The sequence below is a fragment of the Phaenicophaeus curvirostris genome, chromosome 3, assembly GCF_032191515.1.
Source record: "Phaenicophaeus curvirostris isolate KB17595 chromosome 3, BPBGC_Pcur_1.0, whole genome shotgun sequence".
Classification (NCBI taxonomy): Eukaryota; Metazoa; Chordata; class Aves; order Cuculiformes; family Cuculidae; genus Phaenicophaeus; species Phaenicophaeus curvirostris.
In genome coordinates, this window is record NC_091394.1 from 31096173 (window position 1) to 31114287 (window position 18115).

An 18115-nucleotide genomic window follows, 5' to 3' on the forward strand; every position below is an offset into this window, starting at 1 on the left:
ACTTTGACCAGGATGGTGGAGCCCATACACCTGGCAAAGCTGCCAAAATCTTGCTTTTTTTGCATCCTGGCTGTAAAATACAGGAGGGGTAGAGCTTTCTAAACACTCTATGGTTTTCATCTGGCAGCAGCCAAGGCATTATGGAGAAATACAACCCCAGGGGAGGCATCCAGGAGATGGAGACAGAGCCACTGGGTCCTGTTCTTCCTCTATTGCACACCTGGTATGAGAAGGGCCCAGGAAGCAAGAAGGATCTTCCCAGAGCACAAGGTTTCAGGACGAAGCTTTTCACCCAGTGTCCTGAAAGGAAGAGAAAAAAGAGGTGCATGTGGGCACGGGTGTTCTAAGGCTCCTGGGACACCACTGAGCAGCCTTCATTAAAGGCTTGATAATGCTCCAGCTGCTCTTTGATGGAAGAAAGCTCCACAAGCAGCCCAAAACAATCAAGCACTTTTCCTGTAAGAAGTTTTCTCAGTAATCTGCTGAGTGACATGGTGGTTAATTCAGTCCTTATGGGCCTCGTATTAACTACTGCTGCTTACAAGGACGCCCATGTCAGATAATCAGGTGAGCCAATGCCCTGGAGACATCTTAGGGGCATGCATTCACTGGGAGGAGAGTCTCCTGGAAATGAGTGAGCTTGTCTAAAATTTCCCCAAACCCTGGGGTGATGCTGTGACAGCCAGGCAGCTGAACCCAGCTAGCCTTGGGAACAAGGGAACCAGGAGAAGGAAGTGGATGGGGGATCGGGGCGGCAGCAGGGGGCTCAGATAACAACCACTCATGGAAATCCAACCTACGTGGGATGTGCGTGTCACCAATGCGAAGATACATTTTGAAAAATTGTTTAAGTAGCACCGGAGGCAGTGGTGTGACCTGTGGATGACTTCTCCATTTGGAACTATGGAATGCAGAATAAAGGGGGGGCAGAAAAAAGCCACGGAATAGAAACATCTATGACTACTTCAGCTGCTCTGCTTCATTCTTTACAATTAAAAGAGAAATTTCCTTAACTGACTTATTTTTAGGAAGTTATTTGCAAGTTTCACATGGCATTGATTTCTCCTTATCTGAATTTCAGATTGTTCTGAAAATGCAAGTATGCTGAGCTTTTACTGTAAACTCTCAAGAAGAGTTTTTCTCTTTTTTGCTGTTTTTTGCTGCTTATTTTGCAGGTTCCAGAACTATAGACCTTGAGCCTAAGATAGTAATCTGCCTATTGTTTCAGGTGTTACCACTAACAACAGTCCAATCTCTTCAGTTTCTAGATGTTATTTTCTGTTTTGTAGCTGTAAAGAATTACAATTGCACTGGGATTTCTTTTTACAGAGAACTGACTTTATTATATTTTTTTCAATTATCTCTGGTAATCAGACGACCACACTGACCACGATTGTTGGGGATTTCATGCATTACAGGGAATATAGTCCCACCCATTAGGGAATCCTGCACAAATATACTTCAGCATCCTCTTTGATTTAGAGATGTTCATTTTATGAAGTCCTATTGAATCTCCTGAGATAATATTCCCTGAAGAAGGCAGGGCAGTCCCTAAAATAAGAGGGTACTGGTGAGTTTGCAACATTACACGTAGCAAAATTATTTTCATAGATAGTAGAAACATGAACTACAGTCTACTAGGATTGCTCCACCTTGATCCCTCTATGACATCAACAGCAGAACTCCTGCCTGGAGAGAAAAATAGGAAATATGGAATGCTTACATTTTTCCAGTGAAAATACTTTCCACCCCAAAAGACCACTTTGGTCTTCCCTACTATAAAATGTAAACACTTCTTTATAGTTTAAGCATAACCACATTTTAAAGAGCTGCTGCCTCTCACCTGTGCTGCAGCTTTATTTCTGCAGTGAATGAAGCCCTCTCTTCACAGACGGTACATCAATTTCAGTTTTTCAAGTGTTTTGGGATCCTTTGGGTTGAAAAGTATGTTATAAATTTAAGATATTAAACTGTTAAAACGAATAACAGCATTACCAGATGCTGATGCTCATGTTACAGTCATGCTGTTAACAGCAAGTGGGAAGATACCTACACTTCATCTCTGATGCAGGTATCACATCGCAAAATCCTTTTCATTAATTGCACTTTAAAAGTCATGAGGCTATTTAGCCTCAGCTAATCCCACTGTTCAGCAGTCCAGAACCTGCCTGATCTTATAGTTAAGAATTATCTTAAACCTCCCACAGTAGTGGCATTTTTGGCAATCTCTTACACCATTGATTGTCACTTAAATAGTTCTTCCCTTTAGTTATGCTGTAGTATCTTCTCCCAAATGACACAGTTATATCACCTCCCAAGTTTTAGTGTAGTTGATTAAACAAACAAAATTAATCCTTGTGTTCTGATGAGACATTTCTGCACTCCTTGGCCATACTTATGAGTTTTCTCAGTATCTGCTTCTATTTCAGTTTGTTTTATTTTAACAACACAACCTAGAGTAGCATGTAAGTACTATACAGAATCTGAAATAAAAGATACATCAGTCAGTGTCTCATACACTAGCAGTAATAATCACCTACTTTGGCTGGAAACACCTCCATACTATGCATACTAAGATTGTGTTTCCCTTTGCGGTTGCATCACACTTCTGATTCACAGTCACCTTGTGATGACCTGGTACCTCCAGGTTCTTCTTTACACCAGTTATTTCAAAATACAATGAGCCTTTTGTTTCTAGTGTCTAACTGAATTATCTCAAGCTTTTTCCTCTTGACTCTCAACTCCTTTCCATGATAGCAGCCTGAGCCCGTTGTTTCTATCTAATCCAAGCCTCCTCTGTACTGATGTTTCTGAAATTTAAGCCATCATCAACTTTCTTCAGCTTGTTTGTAATATTTTTGACATTATAGAAAGTGTATGTAATGATCCTTCAGACTGATCATGACAAACCCTACCAATAACTTCTTGCCGGCCTAAGACTTCCCCTGCTGAGACCTGTTGCTATCCCCCTTTATACATTTGATTATTGCTCTGCAGTACCTCATCTTCTCCAGCTTAGCTGTTACTCCAGTTACTGGAAGGATAAATTAGTCTATATCACAGCTAGATCTGTAGGGTTAAAGTTACTCAGATGCTTCTGCATTATGCTGTAAGCTATGAAACAGAAGCATCTTTTGTAGTGACAGGGCATGACTAGGTAAATCAAGGTTACTTTAGAAAGTTTGCAGGAAAGAGTTTAGACTTTTTTCTATCTTTTCTCCTCTCTGGACTGAGAAACAAGGTCACTCAGTTTGTTCCATCTCCCCTGATCCAAAAAGGAGAGAAACAGAGATGCTTTCTGCAAGTCAAGCAATTTTTGTCATTTAAATGCATACTTTACTTCTTTGTATGAAAGGTCCTTGCTTTTATTTGAATCACAAAAGAACTCTGCCAGAAATTCTAGATTACTTTTTTCCTCTGGATTATGTAAAATTATGCACCAGATATTCTTTTTCCTTATCTGTATTTTCTTCCCGAAGTGGAGTACTGGCATTTGTTTAATTTAACAAGAGTCAAGTAACTGAGGTAGCAGCAACTCAGGTAAATCCCTTCCTGAAAATACTTCTCCATAGTTATTTAAGTAGCAGTGGTTGTTGATTGGAATGGGGTTACAGGTTTCAGGGCAGGTTTTTTTGTTGTTTTTCACATGCATATTCTTGCTTTGTTAATTTCAAAACAGCAAAACAAATAACTTTTTGTTGGCTTTTTATGTGCTTTATGTTTCAGTGCTTTGTGCCATATTCTACATGAATATCCATAAGCATGAAATCATTGCATTTTGCTTAATGCACTTCCTCTTTGCTCTTCTAGCAGCAGTTCCACTGACTGGTTTGTTAGGTTACTATAACCACTAGACGGCACAAAGCTGCTTTTTTTAAAAAGTGCCAATCTTAGATTTTTCTTTGTTTTTTTCTTATTTTCTAATTCTGCTTTAGAGGTTCAGTCTTGCAGAATATTGAGTACTTCTTCTAAAATTTGCAGAAATACTCAACTGTTCAACTTCAAGGTTGTTTTTCTATATGAGAGCCAAAGAACTTTCAACCTGGCGAGATTAAGATTCATTTTTCACTGTTTTATCTACCCCTATTTTACCAACACCTGCAGTACCAAACCACTGCTTTATCATTCTATATAAGGCAATACAGCTGACTTAAGCATGATGTTGCTTTCATTCTTATGCTTACAGTTATATGCCATATGCTCTCTATGTTGGCCACATGCTATAGCTCATGTGCCGCTACATAAAAATTTTGATAGGGTTAACTGAATTATCCTCAATGTGAAATAGACCAAGTTTTATTAAAAATAAATCTGAAATGGCAAAGTAAGGATGCTCTGTGATTTATGGGAGATGTCAGATGAGTGATATATCTGAGAGGGCTTTGAGTTGTGGAGGGCAGGGGGGTGGGGGATAGTTCTTTTTAATTGGCCATGAATTCATCTTGGGAAATTTTTTTTCCTTTGCTTTCTCTCTTAACTCTAAGTGTCAGTATTCAGGAACAACTGTGTGAAACAGACACAAATCTGTTGTATTTTTTAAAACTGTTTCCAACTCCTCTTGTGCTGACATTCTACAAACTGATTTTCTAAAAGGACTGTCACCATCAATTTCGCTTTTTTAAAGGACTTTAATTCTTTCAGCATGTTCATATGGTTTTATAAAGCCCCAGATACATGGCAAATCCCCTTGGTGTTGTAAGACAAGATTGCTGTTAAAAAATGTTTAGGCTTAGTCAGCTTCTTCTCACTACTGAAGTCATGAGGGACTCTGGGAAATGGTGTTTATACTAAGCTTAAATTGATAGGGCAAGTTTAATGCAATCAGGTCAAAGGTACAACTGCTTAGCTAGTCTCATCAACCACTCGGGTTTCAACATCAGTTTATAAGAAAAGGCCTGTAATGATAACATCTGGCTGCAAGCGCATGGGCTGCATTCTCCATGCAGTGATTGAATGTAATTTAATGGTGGGGAGGAGCAAATCGAAGGGCAGTTTCATTTCTGAATTATGATCCCCGATAGATAAGGTACAACTACCAGACTTTGATCACCCCTGTAATCAGTCCTCTTGCTGAAGAGCCTTACTCCAGCATAACCTGGACAGAGATGTCTACCCTAAAGGAAGGAGTGCAGTCCAGTGCCAGGGCTTGAGCGGGAGGCAGGGGAGTGGAATATTAGGTACAGGGCAAAATTTCATGGTTTCCTAGAGCGTACGTATGCAGCTGATTGCTGGTGAGGCGTTACTTTCAGTAAGTGCCGAGTGACCCAGAACAACACTGAGGAAATGTGCTTGACAGAATAACTAATTAGGCTGCTCTTCTAATGTGAGAAAGCATAATGTTCAATTATATATTTCCTGTCTCTGCTGTCCAAGTGGCAACCTAAATATTCAAGATTACTGCTAGGCAGGCTCCAAAATATATACTTGTTAGGAGAAGAGAGATACCAAAGACATCCTGAGGGATTTTAAATATCTTAATTCAGACTTGAAGAAGGGCTGTTGCATACAGAATATGTCTGAGTTTGCCAGCCAAATAAGGTTGTCAACCAAAAAGATATTACCTTCTTTACCTTATTTGCACTATACCAAATTTGCTATCCTATAATTTTTATTTCTTTTCTGAAGAAGTTTCTGGATTTGATCCACACTAGGAGAAATTTTCTGTGTTAAATGTCTGGCCCAAGCTGAAGGATTTGGGAAAATTCAGCCAAAATAGTTTCCAATAAATATGGCAGTAAAAAGTGAAAATGGATGTTGTCAGTGGACATCAGCAGGACATATCCTGCTTTGATGTGGGGGGTTGATGCTGTGTCAATGCTGTGGCTTGTATGCCATTGGCATACATTTTTTTTCATGTGAAAATTACTGCATGTTATGAGATTTAGAAAGAAATCACAGTTTACACACACTTAGTAAAATTCTTTTTCCAAGTAAATTGTCAGAATAGTCTATTCATTATTAACATGCTCAGGCTTCTGATCATGCTAAGTGAGATGTGTTATTTCTGGGGATCACCAAGCATGCTTCCTCAACCCTGCCAATACCATCAAGCTGAATTGAATGAATCTGAGCCAACACATGGCATTCTCCTGTGGTTAGATGAACCACCTGGGACAGAAGATCAACATTGTCTCTATCCTCAAGTACATAGCTTACACTGAGGCAGCTTAAACCTCAAAGCCTAGCAGGTTAGTGATTATCTGACCTAACCGTTTTCAGCAAAGGTCCTGTGAAATTTTCTTTGGCTGCAGATCAAACAGGAAAGTAGGTTCTCGGTTGCATCTGCCACCCAAAAAAAGGGAGCATACTCTCCTTTGTCTCAAAGAGTATGTGTGGATGGGCTGTCTGTAAGTGACAATGTTAAGAAGAACCAAAACAGCCAATATGGAACCCAAATGTTGAACATACCTGGCCTCATTTCAGACCACAAGTCCGTGTAATCACCTATGACAAAAGCTTTACTCTGGATGGGGGCATAATTTTTTTCCATTTTCTCTGCACATGAATGCAAACTGTTTCTGTGTTGGTGTAAGGATGTTCTTTATGTTGTGTTTACATTGGGTTTGCTGATATTTAATGTGATGCCTTTCACTGACGTCAAATGAAAATAGGATAATTCTTGGCAATCAGCAGATCTCTGTGTTTTCTCAGACATTCATTACTTAAGAAACTTCAGCATACAGGTTAGGTTGATAAGGTTGCCACTGCTTTGCAGGAACGAAAGCCAGGGAGACAGACGATTTGCCTGTAGATCGATGGCAGGACAAACCACGGGATCTGACTCCCAGCCCTGCTTTCTAATCATGAAGTAGCATGACTCCTGCTCCTGGGTTGAGCCGCACACTGTTGTAGGATCAGCTCTTGCACATGGTAACAGATAATATTTTACACTCTTTCATCTTGATATGTATATTTTACTGTGCATAATTATAAATCAGGTCATAAACCACTTTCTAATGGCACTGAAAACAGACAGAGCCTGGCTTACAGTTCTGCCTCAGTTTTGAACTGTCTCAGTAGTTTTCAGTGCTTAGCTTAGCACGTGTAATGTGTCTTCTCATGCAGATGGGATGAGGCCCTACTTAAAGCAGTAATGATTATATTCATCATCCTTCTTAATGTATAAACTGCTTTTGAACATACTGGAAAAGCTAAAGTACCAACTGTTAAGCCAATGAATCATACTTTGTAAGGGAGTGATTTTATATATAATACATAAAATCCAACTGTATACGTGTAGGAAGGGTGAATATTTACACATCACATGTGTAAGATATAAATGATCCTGATGAACATGACTGAAGTAAATTATGTTAATTCTCCAGTTAGAACTATTTCTACATTAGTTTAAAATGTTTTTGTTATACTGTAGACTCGATGTCAGGAAGATGAAGGAATCCGGGCTTTTAACTGCAACCTCCACACTGCAGTGTGGCTCTACGGGGATGTTCAAAATTAAACATTTGGTTTAAGCATGAAACACTAAAGTTTTCTTTTTAATTCCTAGGCCTGTATAAAAGCGGATTGGGAAATGGTTTACAATACTTCCTATTGGGGGCTTCCACACCGACAATGTCAGGAATGACATCACTTTTCTGCTATTTGTTTTTTATTGCTTTTCAAGAAGAAGTCTTTAAATAGCCAGCATATTATTTTCCTTGTGTTAAGTGATAACCTTTAAAACAGGCCTATTTTTCTTTTGAGAGGATGCTTCCATCCCACCTCCAAGTTTGTTGACTTTATCAAAGGAAGCCGCCATCTGTCCCCAAGTCTTACCAGTCCTGAAAGGTGTGGATGGATTTATCACTAAGTGGAATCATCATGTTCTCAGTTACCCTTCTGAGTAGTCAGAGATTGTGATGGATGGCCTTGCAACTGGTCCCATGGAGCTATCTGTAGGAGGGATAGTCTTACCTATGCTGTCAGCTGTTGGCCTTTTTCTTATTTCATGCTCCAAGTGTCTCTTCCCAGGTGAAGAGCCAAGGGGAGAAGGCAGCCTTCATGCTCCCTTTGCCTCCACTGGCATTAAGCCCTATCTTGAAGGCTTTGCACTTGGGAGCCAGGGTAGCTAGCACACAGTCTTGCTATATAAGGGTGATGGGACAAAAAACAGGGTGGGAGAAGAAGTCCCAGTGGATAAGAGAGTGAAAAATACCTTCAGAGAAATGAGGAAGGGAAGAAAAAGCAAAACTCTGATCAGTTTGAGTATGTGATGGACAAAGGAGACAATAAGAGTAATGAACTGTTTAGGTTTCACGTCCAGTTCACAGCATGCTGCCTTCCACTGAATAGAGTAATCAGTATCCCCAGTTATGGCTAGATTCCTAACAAAATCTACAGAGTTAAATTAATCCAGCTTTATGTTTCCCTCAGTCTAAGCTGGGCACATTGACTAAGGCTGCACTAACGCATGGTTCTTAGCACTCCAGAGTGGCTGTGCAAGACAATCATGGTTGCTTTTTCTCCTTGGCCAAGTCTCTACAACATGTCCGTCTGTGGTCTCAAGGCTCTTGGAAAGGTACCTTTGCTCTAGGACACTCTTCTCATTTCCAGCTGCTTGCATGTACTGCAGACTGCACTCTTGGATAGTCTGCTGTAGTGTTTTCATGCATGAAAACCAATATACAAAAGCATGTGGATTTGGTATAGTCTTATTCATTTGTTTAAATGGAATGTAATTTGCTATTGGCAAATTAATCTCATTTATCCAAGTTTCATTTGTTTAAAGCATATTAATAGAGTTATTCATGTGCAAAGGAGTTGGCAAATGCTGCCAAATCCACTAACACATCTGGCTGCTGAACACAGCATTTGGAAATGGAATTATTAGCCATCCTGATTTTGTAGTATGCTAATTTCCATGCCAACCCACTGTGATATTACGGAAACTCATGGCTTTACCAGGAGAAAAAAGCCAAAAAGAAATTATTAACCTGCCAATATCCACAGGGACTACCAGAGAACTGTAGTGAGCAAGACAGATTAGGAGGACTAGGCTAGACAGATTAGGAGGACTAGACTAGGACTAGGACTAGTGGTGGAAGTGGTCCCACTAACCTTTTGCACAATATATTTAAAATCCAGTTCCATGTCTTGGCATTCATCTTTTCAATTTTTTCAGCTTTCAGTCACAAGAAGTTATTGACAGTGCTCAAAGTCTTTTGTGCATATGTGCATGTAGCTACAATAAATATATAAAGCTTAATCATACTTAAGAATTCTAGGTTAGGGGTTCCCATGTGCTGCAGGTGACACTAAATCCGCTGCAACGTTTTGAGTGATTTCTGTAGAATATCACAGTAGTATTAACTTCATAAGAGAGCTGCAGGCTGCCCTACTGGCTTGCCAGAAGCCCAAGGGCTGTATCATATTTACATAAAATGGAGCATATTGCCACCCTTGGCATTAACACAAAGGCATGTCCCAAAAACCATGCAGGTCCCAACATGCAATGAGCCATCTTAATCCAAGCAGACAGGCAAGGAACTGTGTATTTTCTACAACCAATGTACCTGTCTGCCTACCAGGGTAACAGCAATCCTCATTCCAGCTGCACTATTTGTATGCTAAGCAGTTAAAAAAACTCAGCAGTGTAGCCAGTATAATTATCTTTTATCTCACATAAGTTCAAATGGAGGGCTTTCCCACAGCCACTCTGTTTTCATAGATGTCTGCTCCAGAAACATTCTAGCTGTCAGTGTTTTACGTGGAAAATTAAAGGGGACTGTCATATCTTACTAATGACATCTTGGGGTTATTTTATATGCTAAGTCATGTTTTACAATTTAAAAGGATGCTGACATCGTACACAGGATAGTCATACAGGACTGCCTGCATGTTTGCAAATAAATGTTAGAATTTGTGGTGATCTTTTTTTTCCCATGCCAAAGATGATGAAATAGTTCTTTCTTCAAGTACTTTCTCTGCAAATAGAAATGCCTCTGTTAATTGCTAATAGACAAGAGTTCACAGACAACTGTATGTTGCAAGCTTTTATGATTTATTTACAAGTTACAACTGAAGACTCAGAAAAATAATTATCATGAGAAGTTATTTTCTATCAACTCTATATACATTTGCAAACACCTAGTAATATTTCAACTCTGCCTGGAAACCCCTTGTAAAGAACAGTATTGAACTATTACAACTTCAAGTCAATAACATCTTTTCTTGGTGCCACTTACTATGTAAGTATTGCCTAGCTATCTTTTTCTGTCATGATGCTGTGGATTTTTGGCTTGTTTAGTCTATGAAGTACATGTATTTCACACACTCCAACAGCTTTGTATGAGATTATCATACTTCATTAGCTAACGGAAACCGAAGCCAGGGAATTTATTTTCATTATATATGCAGCTGATGTTCAGCAAACCTCAAAGGTGAAACAGAAATATGATAAAACATGCTTGTAACATTTTCTATTTTGATTATATCACTGTGCATCACTGTATCCTTGTGTGATTCTGATATAGGCTGTGTTTCTTCTTTCACTCATCTTTATGTATGTGTAGTCTGCTAAAGGGAAAACCTATTGGTTTGTGGGTTATTTTCTTTTTGAAACCTAACAAGGAATTTTATCAATTTAAATGACTTTGAGGACTTCAGAAAGCCAATCTGTACCGTGAAGTACCTTATATATAATTTTTAATCAGTTTTAGGGAAGAAAGTTTGTGCATCAGATAACTGCTAGTATCATTTAAGATCACTCTACAATATATCTGAAGTACTTGAAAATCCAACAGGCTTTGCATTTGAAATCAAGCCAGTGTCCTGACCTGTTACAGGCGTTGTATTCAGCTCTGGTTCTGCAGCTCACAATGTCAGATGTACTTGATTGTGTGAAGGTGACAAAGCAAAACCCACCAATCCTGTAGGTGTTTGTCTTCGGATAAAAATGTCGACCTGCACCTCTTGGAAACAAGTCATGTCAACAAAACAAAGCCAGCTCATCACATTCATAAAGCCTAACTTAAAAATCACACTTATACACACAACCCAGCATTTACTTTTATTAGATGTACTTATTATGTTTGATGAAACATTTATTCTCTGACCATGACTGGTTGTGTCATGTTTTGCTCTAACAGATAACAGTGCTCTTCTCAGCAATGAAGGTTTCATGCTGTTTGCCTTTCCAAATGTTTAGCAGTGGACACCCACGTTGAAGCAGCAGTTTACTTCCCACTTCATGTGCAATATTTGACTAGCTGAGTAGGTGTTCTTGGTAATGATTTCGGCAAACATAAGGTGCGGCCAGAGTTGTCTTTGCAGAAGAATGGGGAGTGCAATCCTCAATTGCTAGCAGGTGAAATACAGCTTCTTAACCAAAGTGATGCATTGCACATCTGTTTCAAATCTGATATATAATTTAAGTTTGTGTGTCTGCTGTTTCTGATTACAGTGCCATTCAGAGTGTTTGGGTTTCAACACAGTAAGATGGCTGCAGTCAAAAGAGAAGTATTTCTTTTCCCCTTCCTGTGAAGCAGAGGTCCTGTGAATGTACTTCAGTCTACTAGAAAACAGGCCCTATTTATCTGGAACAACTCAAGATAAAGTACAGCCAGTTGGCATCACGTCACATCTTTCCAAGCACAATATGTTTTGAAGAGAATAGGTCAAATTCCTGCCCAGCATAGCTCCACAGAAACCCATTGGTTTGATTCGGCAGGTAGCCAACTATAAATACCATTACAGAAACGATTCATCTGGAATCAAACATGGAAAACTTTTGAGATAGGATGATATCTGAAAATATTTGCTCAGTGGAATTAAGACATTTGAAATACTTGGCTAGATTCACCTTAGGGTTTATAGTAATTCTTGTGTAAACTTCATGGTGGATCAGAGCCATAGATACCCATGCAAGCGACTCAGAGGCAAAGTGACAAAAGTTCACTTTGCTTCAGGGGGTTTTGTACAGTTGTCTGCAGATGACCCCCAAAATGGGACATGCTCACTGGGAAGATTAAGTGACTGCAAGATGAGCAATGACATAACATATCATATGTTATTATAGGCTGAGAGAGTTGGGCTTGTTCAGCCTGGAGAAGAGAAGCTCCGAGGAGATCTTATAGTGACCTTGCAGTACCTAAAAGGAGCCTACAAAAAATCTGGAGAGGGACTATTTATAAAGTCTTGTGGTGACAGGATGAGGGGGAACGGGTATGTACTGGAGAAGAGTAGATTTAGACTAGACATTAGGAAGAATTTCTTCACTGTGAGAGTGGTGAGACACTGGAGTTGCCAAGGGAAATTGTAGATGCCCCATCCCAGGAAGTGTTTAAGGCAAGGTTGGATGGGGCCTTGGTTAACCTGATCTAGCGGGAGGTGTCCCTGCTGATGGCAGAGGGGTTGGAACTAGATGATCTTTGAGGTCCCTTCCAACCCTAACTATTCAATGATTCTATGATTCTATGATTCTATGATATTGCTTTTCCTTGAGGAGATGCCACCTTTCTGAACACACATAGAACTCAAACGGAGATTAAAACTGCAGAAATCAAAGTCTTTTCTCCAGCTTCCATCTAATAATAATTCCTCACTGAAAACAGGTTTCTTTAAAGTTCTGGGGTTTCTTTTTTTCCAGTTCATATTTGAATGATGCAATGGCAGGAGACACCCTAGGGTGTTACCACACTTCAAGAGGTGACTTCAAGGCCAACAACACTCACTGCATGCAACACTATCTTGCAGTATTGTCTCATACCATTGTTTTCTGTTGCTTAAATATTTGGAAAGGTCCATCATGCTTTGTCATTGTACTTCAGCCTTTTGGAGAGTATGGAAGACAGATCTCTAGTGCTGAGTGGAATAGTTCAGCATTTGACAGTCACTTGAAGATTCTTCACCAATGATTTGTCCAGACCAAGGCATTTAGCATGAAAAACTAAATGCCTCTCACAGTTTTAGTAAATTATTCAGTGGTAGTCCCTATAATGTTCAGTTTAACTGGATTCCTTGCTGCTTCAAACTGCATTTTAGGAAGAATGACATGACTGAATTAATGGAAACAGATCCTAAATTTTAGGCCAATATAAACCACTGGGAGCTCTGTGAGAGGCAGAACTACCATAAATCAGGATCAGATCTCCATGGTTCTTGGCATAGGGGAAGCTACTTGAGTTTGGTTTCCATTAATTATTTAGCGCTTTTAGTATTTTTGTTGCTTCAGTTGCTTCATTCAACTAATTACCAGGATCTTGAATAATTTTATTCCATGGAGACAAATGCTATATATTATTTTTTCCAAGCACTGTTAAATCATCAGGAGTTACTTCTGTGTAGTGTTATAGTATCAGTTGAGGTAATATGATATTATGTGTTTATACCTTGGTTAAAAATATGTCAGTGGCCAAGCTGTGTCAAAATGATACTGAGATTCTTCATTTGCCAATGAAAAAGTAATCAGATGCTCCAATTTGTTTGAGCATTGTTCCCCCCACACTCATTCACCCACTTACAGGTCCAACTTATTAAATGCTGCCTTCTGTTTGCTGCCAGCAAAGAAAAGTAGAAATGCCTCCTCACATTAGTGTCCATTTTAAACACTTACTTGGTGTAAATATTTTCCATCTCTGTTTGCAGGCCTTTGTAAACACTGCCATCATAATGCATAAGGACATCAACAATCTCTGTCATAGCCAAAGTATACTTTTAGGCCAGGCCTTAAGAAAAATGTAGTAAGTTGTAAAAGTGTGGACTGAGCTTTCAGCATCATGAATAAAAACAAGCAAGGTAGAGACAGAGAGTAAAAGCCATATGTTTGTTACCTTTGTCATTAGGTTGTTTGGCAGAGATGTTTCAGGTGTCTCAGCTCTTCATTGCCGTGCAAAAATATATGCTAAAATTTAAACTTCCATTATAAAAAAATTTAACAAAACAAAATTTTCTTAAAGCAAGGCTGAAATCTTTGAGGTCTGGCATAGGAATGGGCTTTCCTTCAGAGTAACCCCGAGGAGACCATTGGGGTAGCTTGGCAGAGATGTATTGCTGCAGGGGTGGAAAGAGTGCCTTCAAGGAGAAACTGTAGTAATATACCCAAGTGCAGAATCTCTTGGTACTGAGATGTTGTCTTGTTGTTGAAGTTAGCTATCACAAAAGAGAGATTTTGAATGTTGTACTAAGAGAAGGGTGCAGGACACTCCCCATCTGCAAGCAGCATCAGGTAATATCCTGATTAAAAAGACATAAATTCCTTTCCATTTGCTTGGGATTCGTCAGAGAGCATCCAAATGTTTATCATATCAACAATTAAAGACATTAGCACATAAAAAGAAGTTAGTTCCTTAAAAGCATTGTAGAACAATTAAATGCGAGATTTATTCTCTGGCAAAGGAATTTCTGCTTATAAAACACAGGAGCTTATGTCTCCCTACATCTGAGGACACTGCTTATATACTGTAGAGAACTACTGGAATTCAAAAATGAATAGCTATACTAGATAAAAAGAAAGGTGGCTATTTTTTTCTTTTTTCTTATAACTGGTATTCGCAGAAGCACCTAAGAGCATGTGCTTCGTATGTATTTCTTGATTTTGTATATATAGGCCTGTTTTTTCAGAGGTTAACTTTGCATTGAAATATGAATTTTTAAATAGAAATATTTCCTTACTTGAAAAAGTGGTGTTTCATCTGCAGAATGAATTAATAGTCCTATTAGATAACCTGAAGACTGTAGAAATGTAGTAGCAACACTTGTATGCATCTTGCTTAACTTCCACGCATACAGGTAGGACATGCATTACTTTTTTAAAACTCCCTGGTTCTAGTTACACTCCTTAGTTTGAATACAGCAATCTTAATCAGAAAAGAAGGAAAGAAGATTTATTGCTTGTTGTCTCTTTTCCATTGTGCAATCAGTCCCTGCTTAATCCCTCCAATGCATTTGTTTCCATCCAATAAGTACTTTATTACATGTAGCATGATCTAGGTCTTGATGTCACATTGTTTGTGCACAACCAGGCAGGTGTTAAAGCTCCTTTCATCATTTTAACGACACATAAGCATTTCTAGGACCTTCAGTGAGACCACCTACCTCGCAACAGAGAGACACCTCATTTATTTTGTAAGTGCAGTCCCTGTTCCTGCCCAATTTTTGCTTATGGATCCAGACCACAGCACTTTTCTCCATCATTTAATCTTTGTTTTTCTTCCTCCATGCTATTCCCCAATTTCTGTAGATTAAGATACCATGGAAAAAGACAGGCTCAATCCCTTTATTTCTGTTTCTAGCTACTCAGCACAAGTAGCTCAGTGATTAAGCAGACACATAGACACAGTACAGGTTTGTGCAATAAGCGACTTTAAGGGTCTGTACTCATGATGCATTAAGAATGTGAGAGCTTGATAAGGTCTATCAAATCTGAGCTGGCAAAATGAGTTCCTTTGCATCTCTCCTACCCCAGGCTGGTGCACTCATAATTTTCTGAAACAAATGTTGATTACACTAAAGTTTCCCATACTTGGTCTACCTCCAAAGGCAAATTTCATTGTCAGAAACCCTGCTGTTGCTGCTGCTTGGGTGGGCACATGTAGTATCGTTTTAAAACATCTGAATTTTATCATGCAGTCAGAAAAATGGCTGAATTCTGGTACTTGGAATGAATGAAAGTCTTTGCTAATAACAAGCACAGCTGAGCTTTTGCGGGGCAATATGAAATGCATATTGCTTTAACCTATTTGGGTAAAGTCAAGAATGAAGTGACTCAGTGTCCTGGCTGGTTACAGAAATGCTGTTCTTCCATGCAGAACTGATTTGAATATTGAGCTACAGATTTCAACATGTGATGGATCAACCCCACAATTTAAGAGCAACCTCAATCATCCAGAGAACTTGCAAGCCCTCCTGGCAGACTTGTACGAGACCAGAGGGTTAGTTTGTTTTTTGTTTTGTGGGGTTGTAACCTTGCCAAGCAAAGAGGCAGACTGCATGTCAGTGAGAACAATTTTTTTTCCAGTCTTAGTACTCTGCTGAGATCACAACAATCTTCAAGAGAAGATCTTCAAGTCTTTTTAAAAACTGCTTTTGGTAACATGTCTCTTTGGGGTGTTAAATTACAGCAAAGCTCTCATTTCCACTATAAACTCTTAGATCAGGAATGTTAGTTGAGGCTTGCTCTGAAAGCTTGGAAAAGAAATTTCACCTTTTTGGCTACCTATAAGAGGTCTAGAATTAGAAATGGACTGACAACAAATACTATGTAAAGATAAGAAATTACTGTTGTTATTATAAAAATATGTAACTGTGAGTTACTAAAAGTACTTGATTTATTACAATCATTACTCTTATTGAATTGGTAGCTGTGGAAAATATCTGTAATGTAAGAGGAAATACAGGACTGAAATTAATAGTTTGTTTGATTGAAGAGGAACGAATGAGTGTTAGACAATTAAGAATCCTCTTCTGTGAATATTTTTCTTGGACTGGACCATAAAGTTATATTGGTGGTAATATAGCAATCTTCCTGGTAGCAAAATTGGAGGTAATTCCGCTATCATTTCTCATTATTCTTATTACCTATTACCACATAAGCAGCAATCCAGAAGTGCCCTGAGTCAGTTTGTACCCAAAGCGAATATTATCATCCTTCTTGAAAGCATTCCAGACCTAACCAGGGTCATAAAACAAAACAGAAGTTGACGGTTTTATTGTGATGCACTTTACAATCAAGTAGTTATCTGATGGATCATCTGCTTTTTATGATCCATGATGAGAAATATAGCTGTCATATGAGGAACAGATTTCTCATCATAAAACTTACCTCTGTAATTTCAGCGCCTGAATAAGTGCTGCCTCAGGTGCTGATTGTGCTAGTAAACACCGTCTGCAGACTGATTTCCCCATCTGCTTCTTCTCCTTCCATTTAAATGCACAGTTGGGCAACAAGTGTGCTTCTGCTGTTCCCTGTCCTTCAGCAACTGCTGCTATTAAAGATCTCATATGAGGAGAGGAATATCTGGTGATGCAGGAGTTCACCTGGGGAAAGAAAAGCCTCTGCAAGGTATTTAAGTCAGTGTTTCTGTAGGTAGCTAGTGAGGCAAACTCTTACGGGAAAGTTAACTCTCCTATGGAGCAAATTGCTTCAAGTCACTGCTGCAACTGGAAGGAGCTGAATTCATGTAAGTCATTTAACTTAGATTTCCACTGTAATTAGTGAGAGAAAAGCTCATAGATTATGTAGATTTTGTATCTCTGCATTGGGTAGGCTCTTAAACTGGCATCTGGGTGAGATGTCTAAAATGACATCTTTCAATGACAGCATTTTCTTAATAGGAGAAAAGAAGATATATAGTGAAGGCATGCATCAAAACGTTAGGTCTCTAGAAGGCTGCAAGAGTTTCACCACTATCTGTAAGACTTCTGGTATAAACTGTATGGATGTTAAAGGCAGAGAAACCTCTTCATCTAACGTGATGATTGAACAACAGGAACAAATTTTCCTCTTGGATTTGTGTTGCAGACCCCCTGTGTTAGAGAGAGGTTATACTTTTCAGCGTGCTGACAGACACTATTACAAACTGAGCATTATTCACCCCTCCTCCGCTGGCCTCCAATCGCACTGCGTGCCTCTGAATCCCCCTGCCTTTGGCACTTCTGCTGGTGAGACTCCCAGCTGGGGGTGTGGTTTAGCTAAAATGGGTGCTTTTCACTAAAAGAATAAATTATTCCTGTACTACTGTCTGAAAAGAGTGGATCTGGAGCCAATTTAGCGAGCATAAGTTACAATTGACTTTGGAAGTAATAACTTATGCTTTGAGCTTCCTTAGATGTATAGCCAAGGAGCTCTCTGACTGCATGTGTTTTTACACATCTTTCAGCTAAATTAGAAATCCAAGTGCAAAACTTAATGCGTGGAGATATCTTGGAGATTTGTGACCTTCCCAGAGAGAGTTTGGGTGTATAAACCAGCCAGAGGGTCTCCTGGTTTCATATACTTTTTTTTTTTAGCAACATACGGCACATTGGTAAATAGTAAATGGATTTTATTATATCTTCATTAATGAATCACAGTATAATTTGCCCCAGCCCTGGCAAGCAAACTCTGCTGGAAAGCTGATTAGTGGAGGGATCCAACTTTACTGAACACCTCCTCTAGATATGGGATCAAAGATTGAAT

At 39.1% G+C, this 18115-nt stretch overlaps 2 protein-coding genes across 4 annotated transcripts in view; one reads left to right on the forward strand and one right to left on the reverse strand.

The window, feature by feature from the left end:
• The window catches only part of GMDS (GDP-mannose 4,6-dehydratase), a 421560-nt gene that overhangs the window by 386191 nt on the left and 17254 nt on the right, over positions 1-18115 (forward strand). The window lies entirely within an intron of this gene.
• The window catches only part of FOXC1 (forkhead box C1), a 31355-nt gene continuing 30079 nt past the window's right edge, over positions 16840-18115 (reverse strand). The window contains exon 2 of the mRNA XM_069853593.1: positions 16840-16974. The gene's annotated coding sequence lies outside the window, so the exon portion shown is untranslated. The remainder of the gene's footprint in view (positions 16975-18115) is intronic.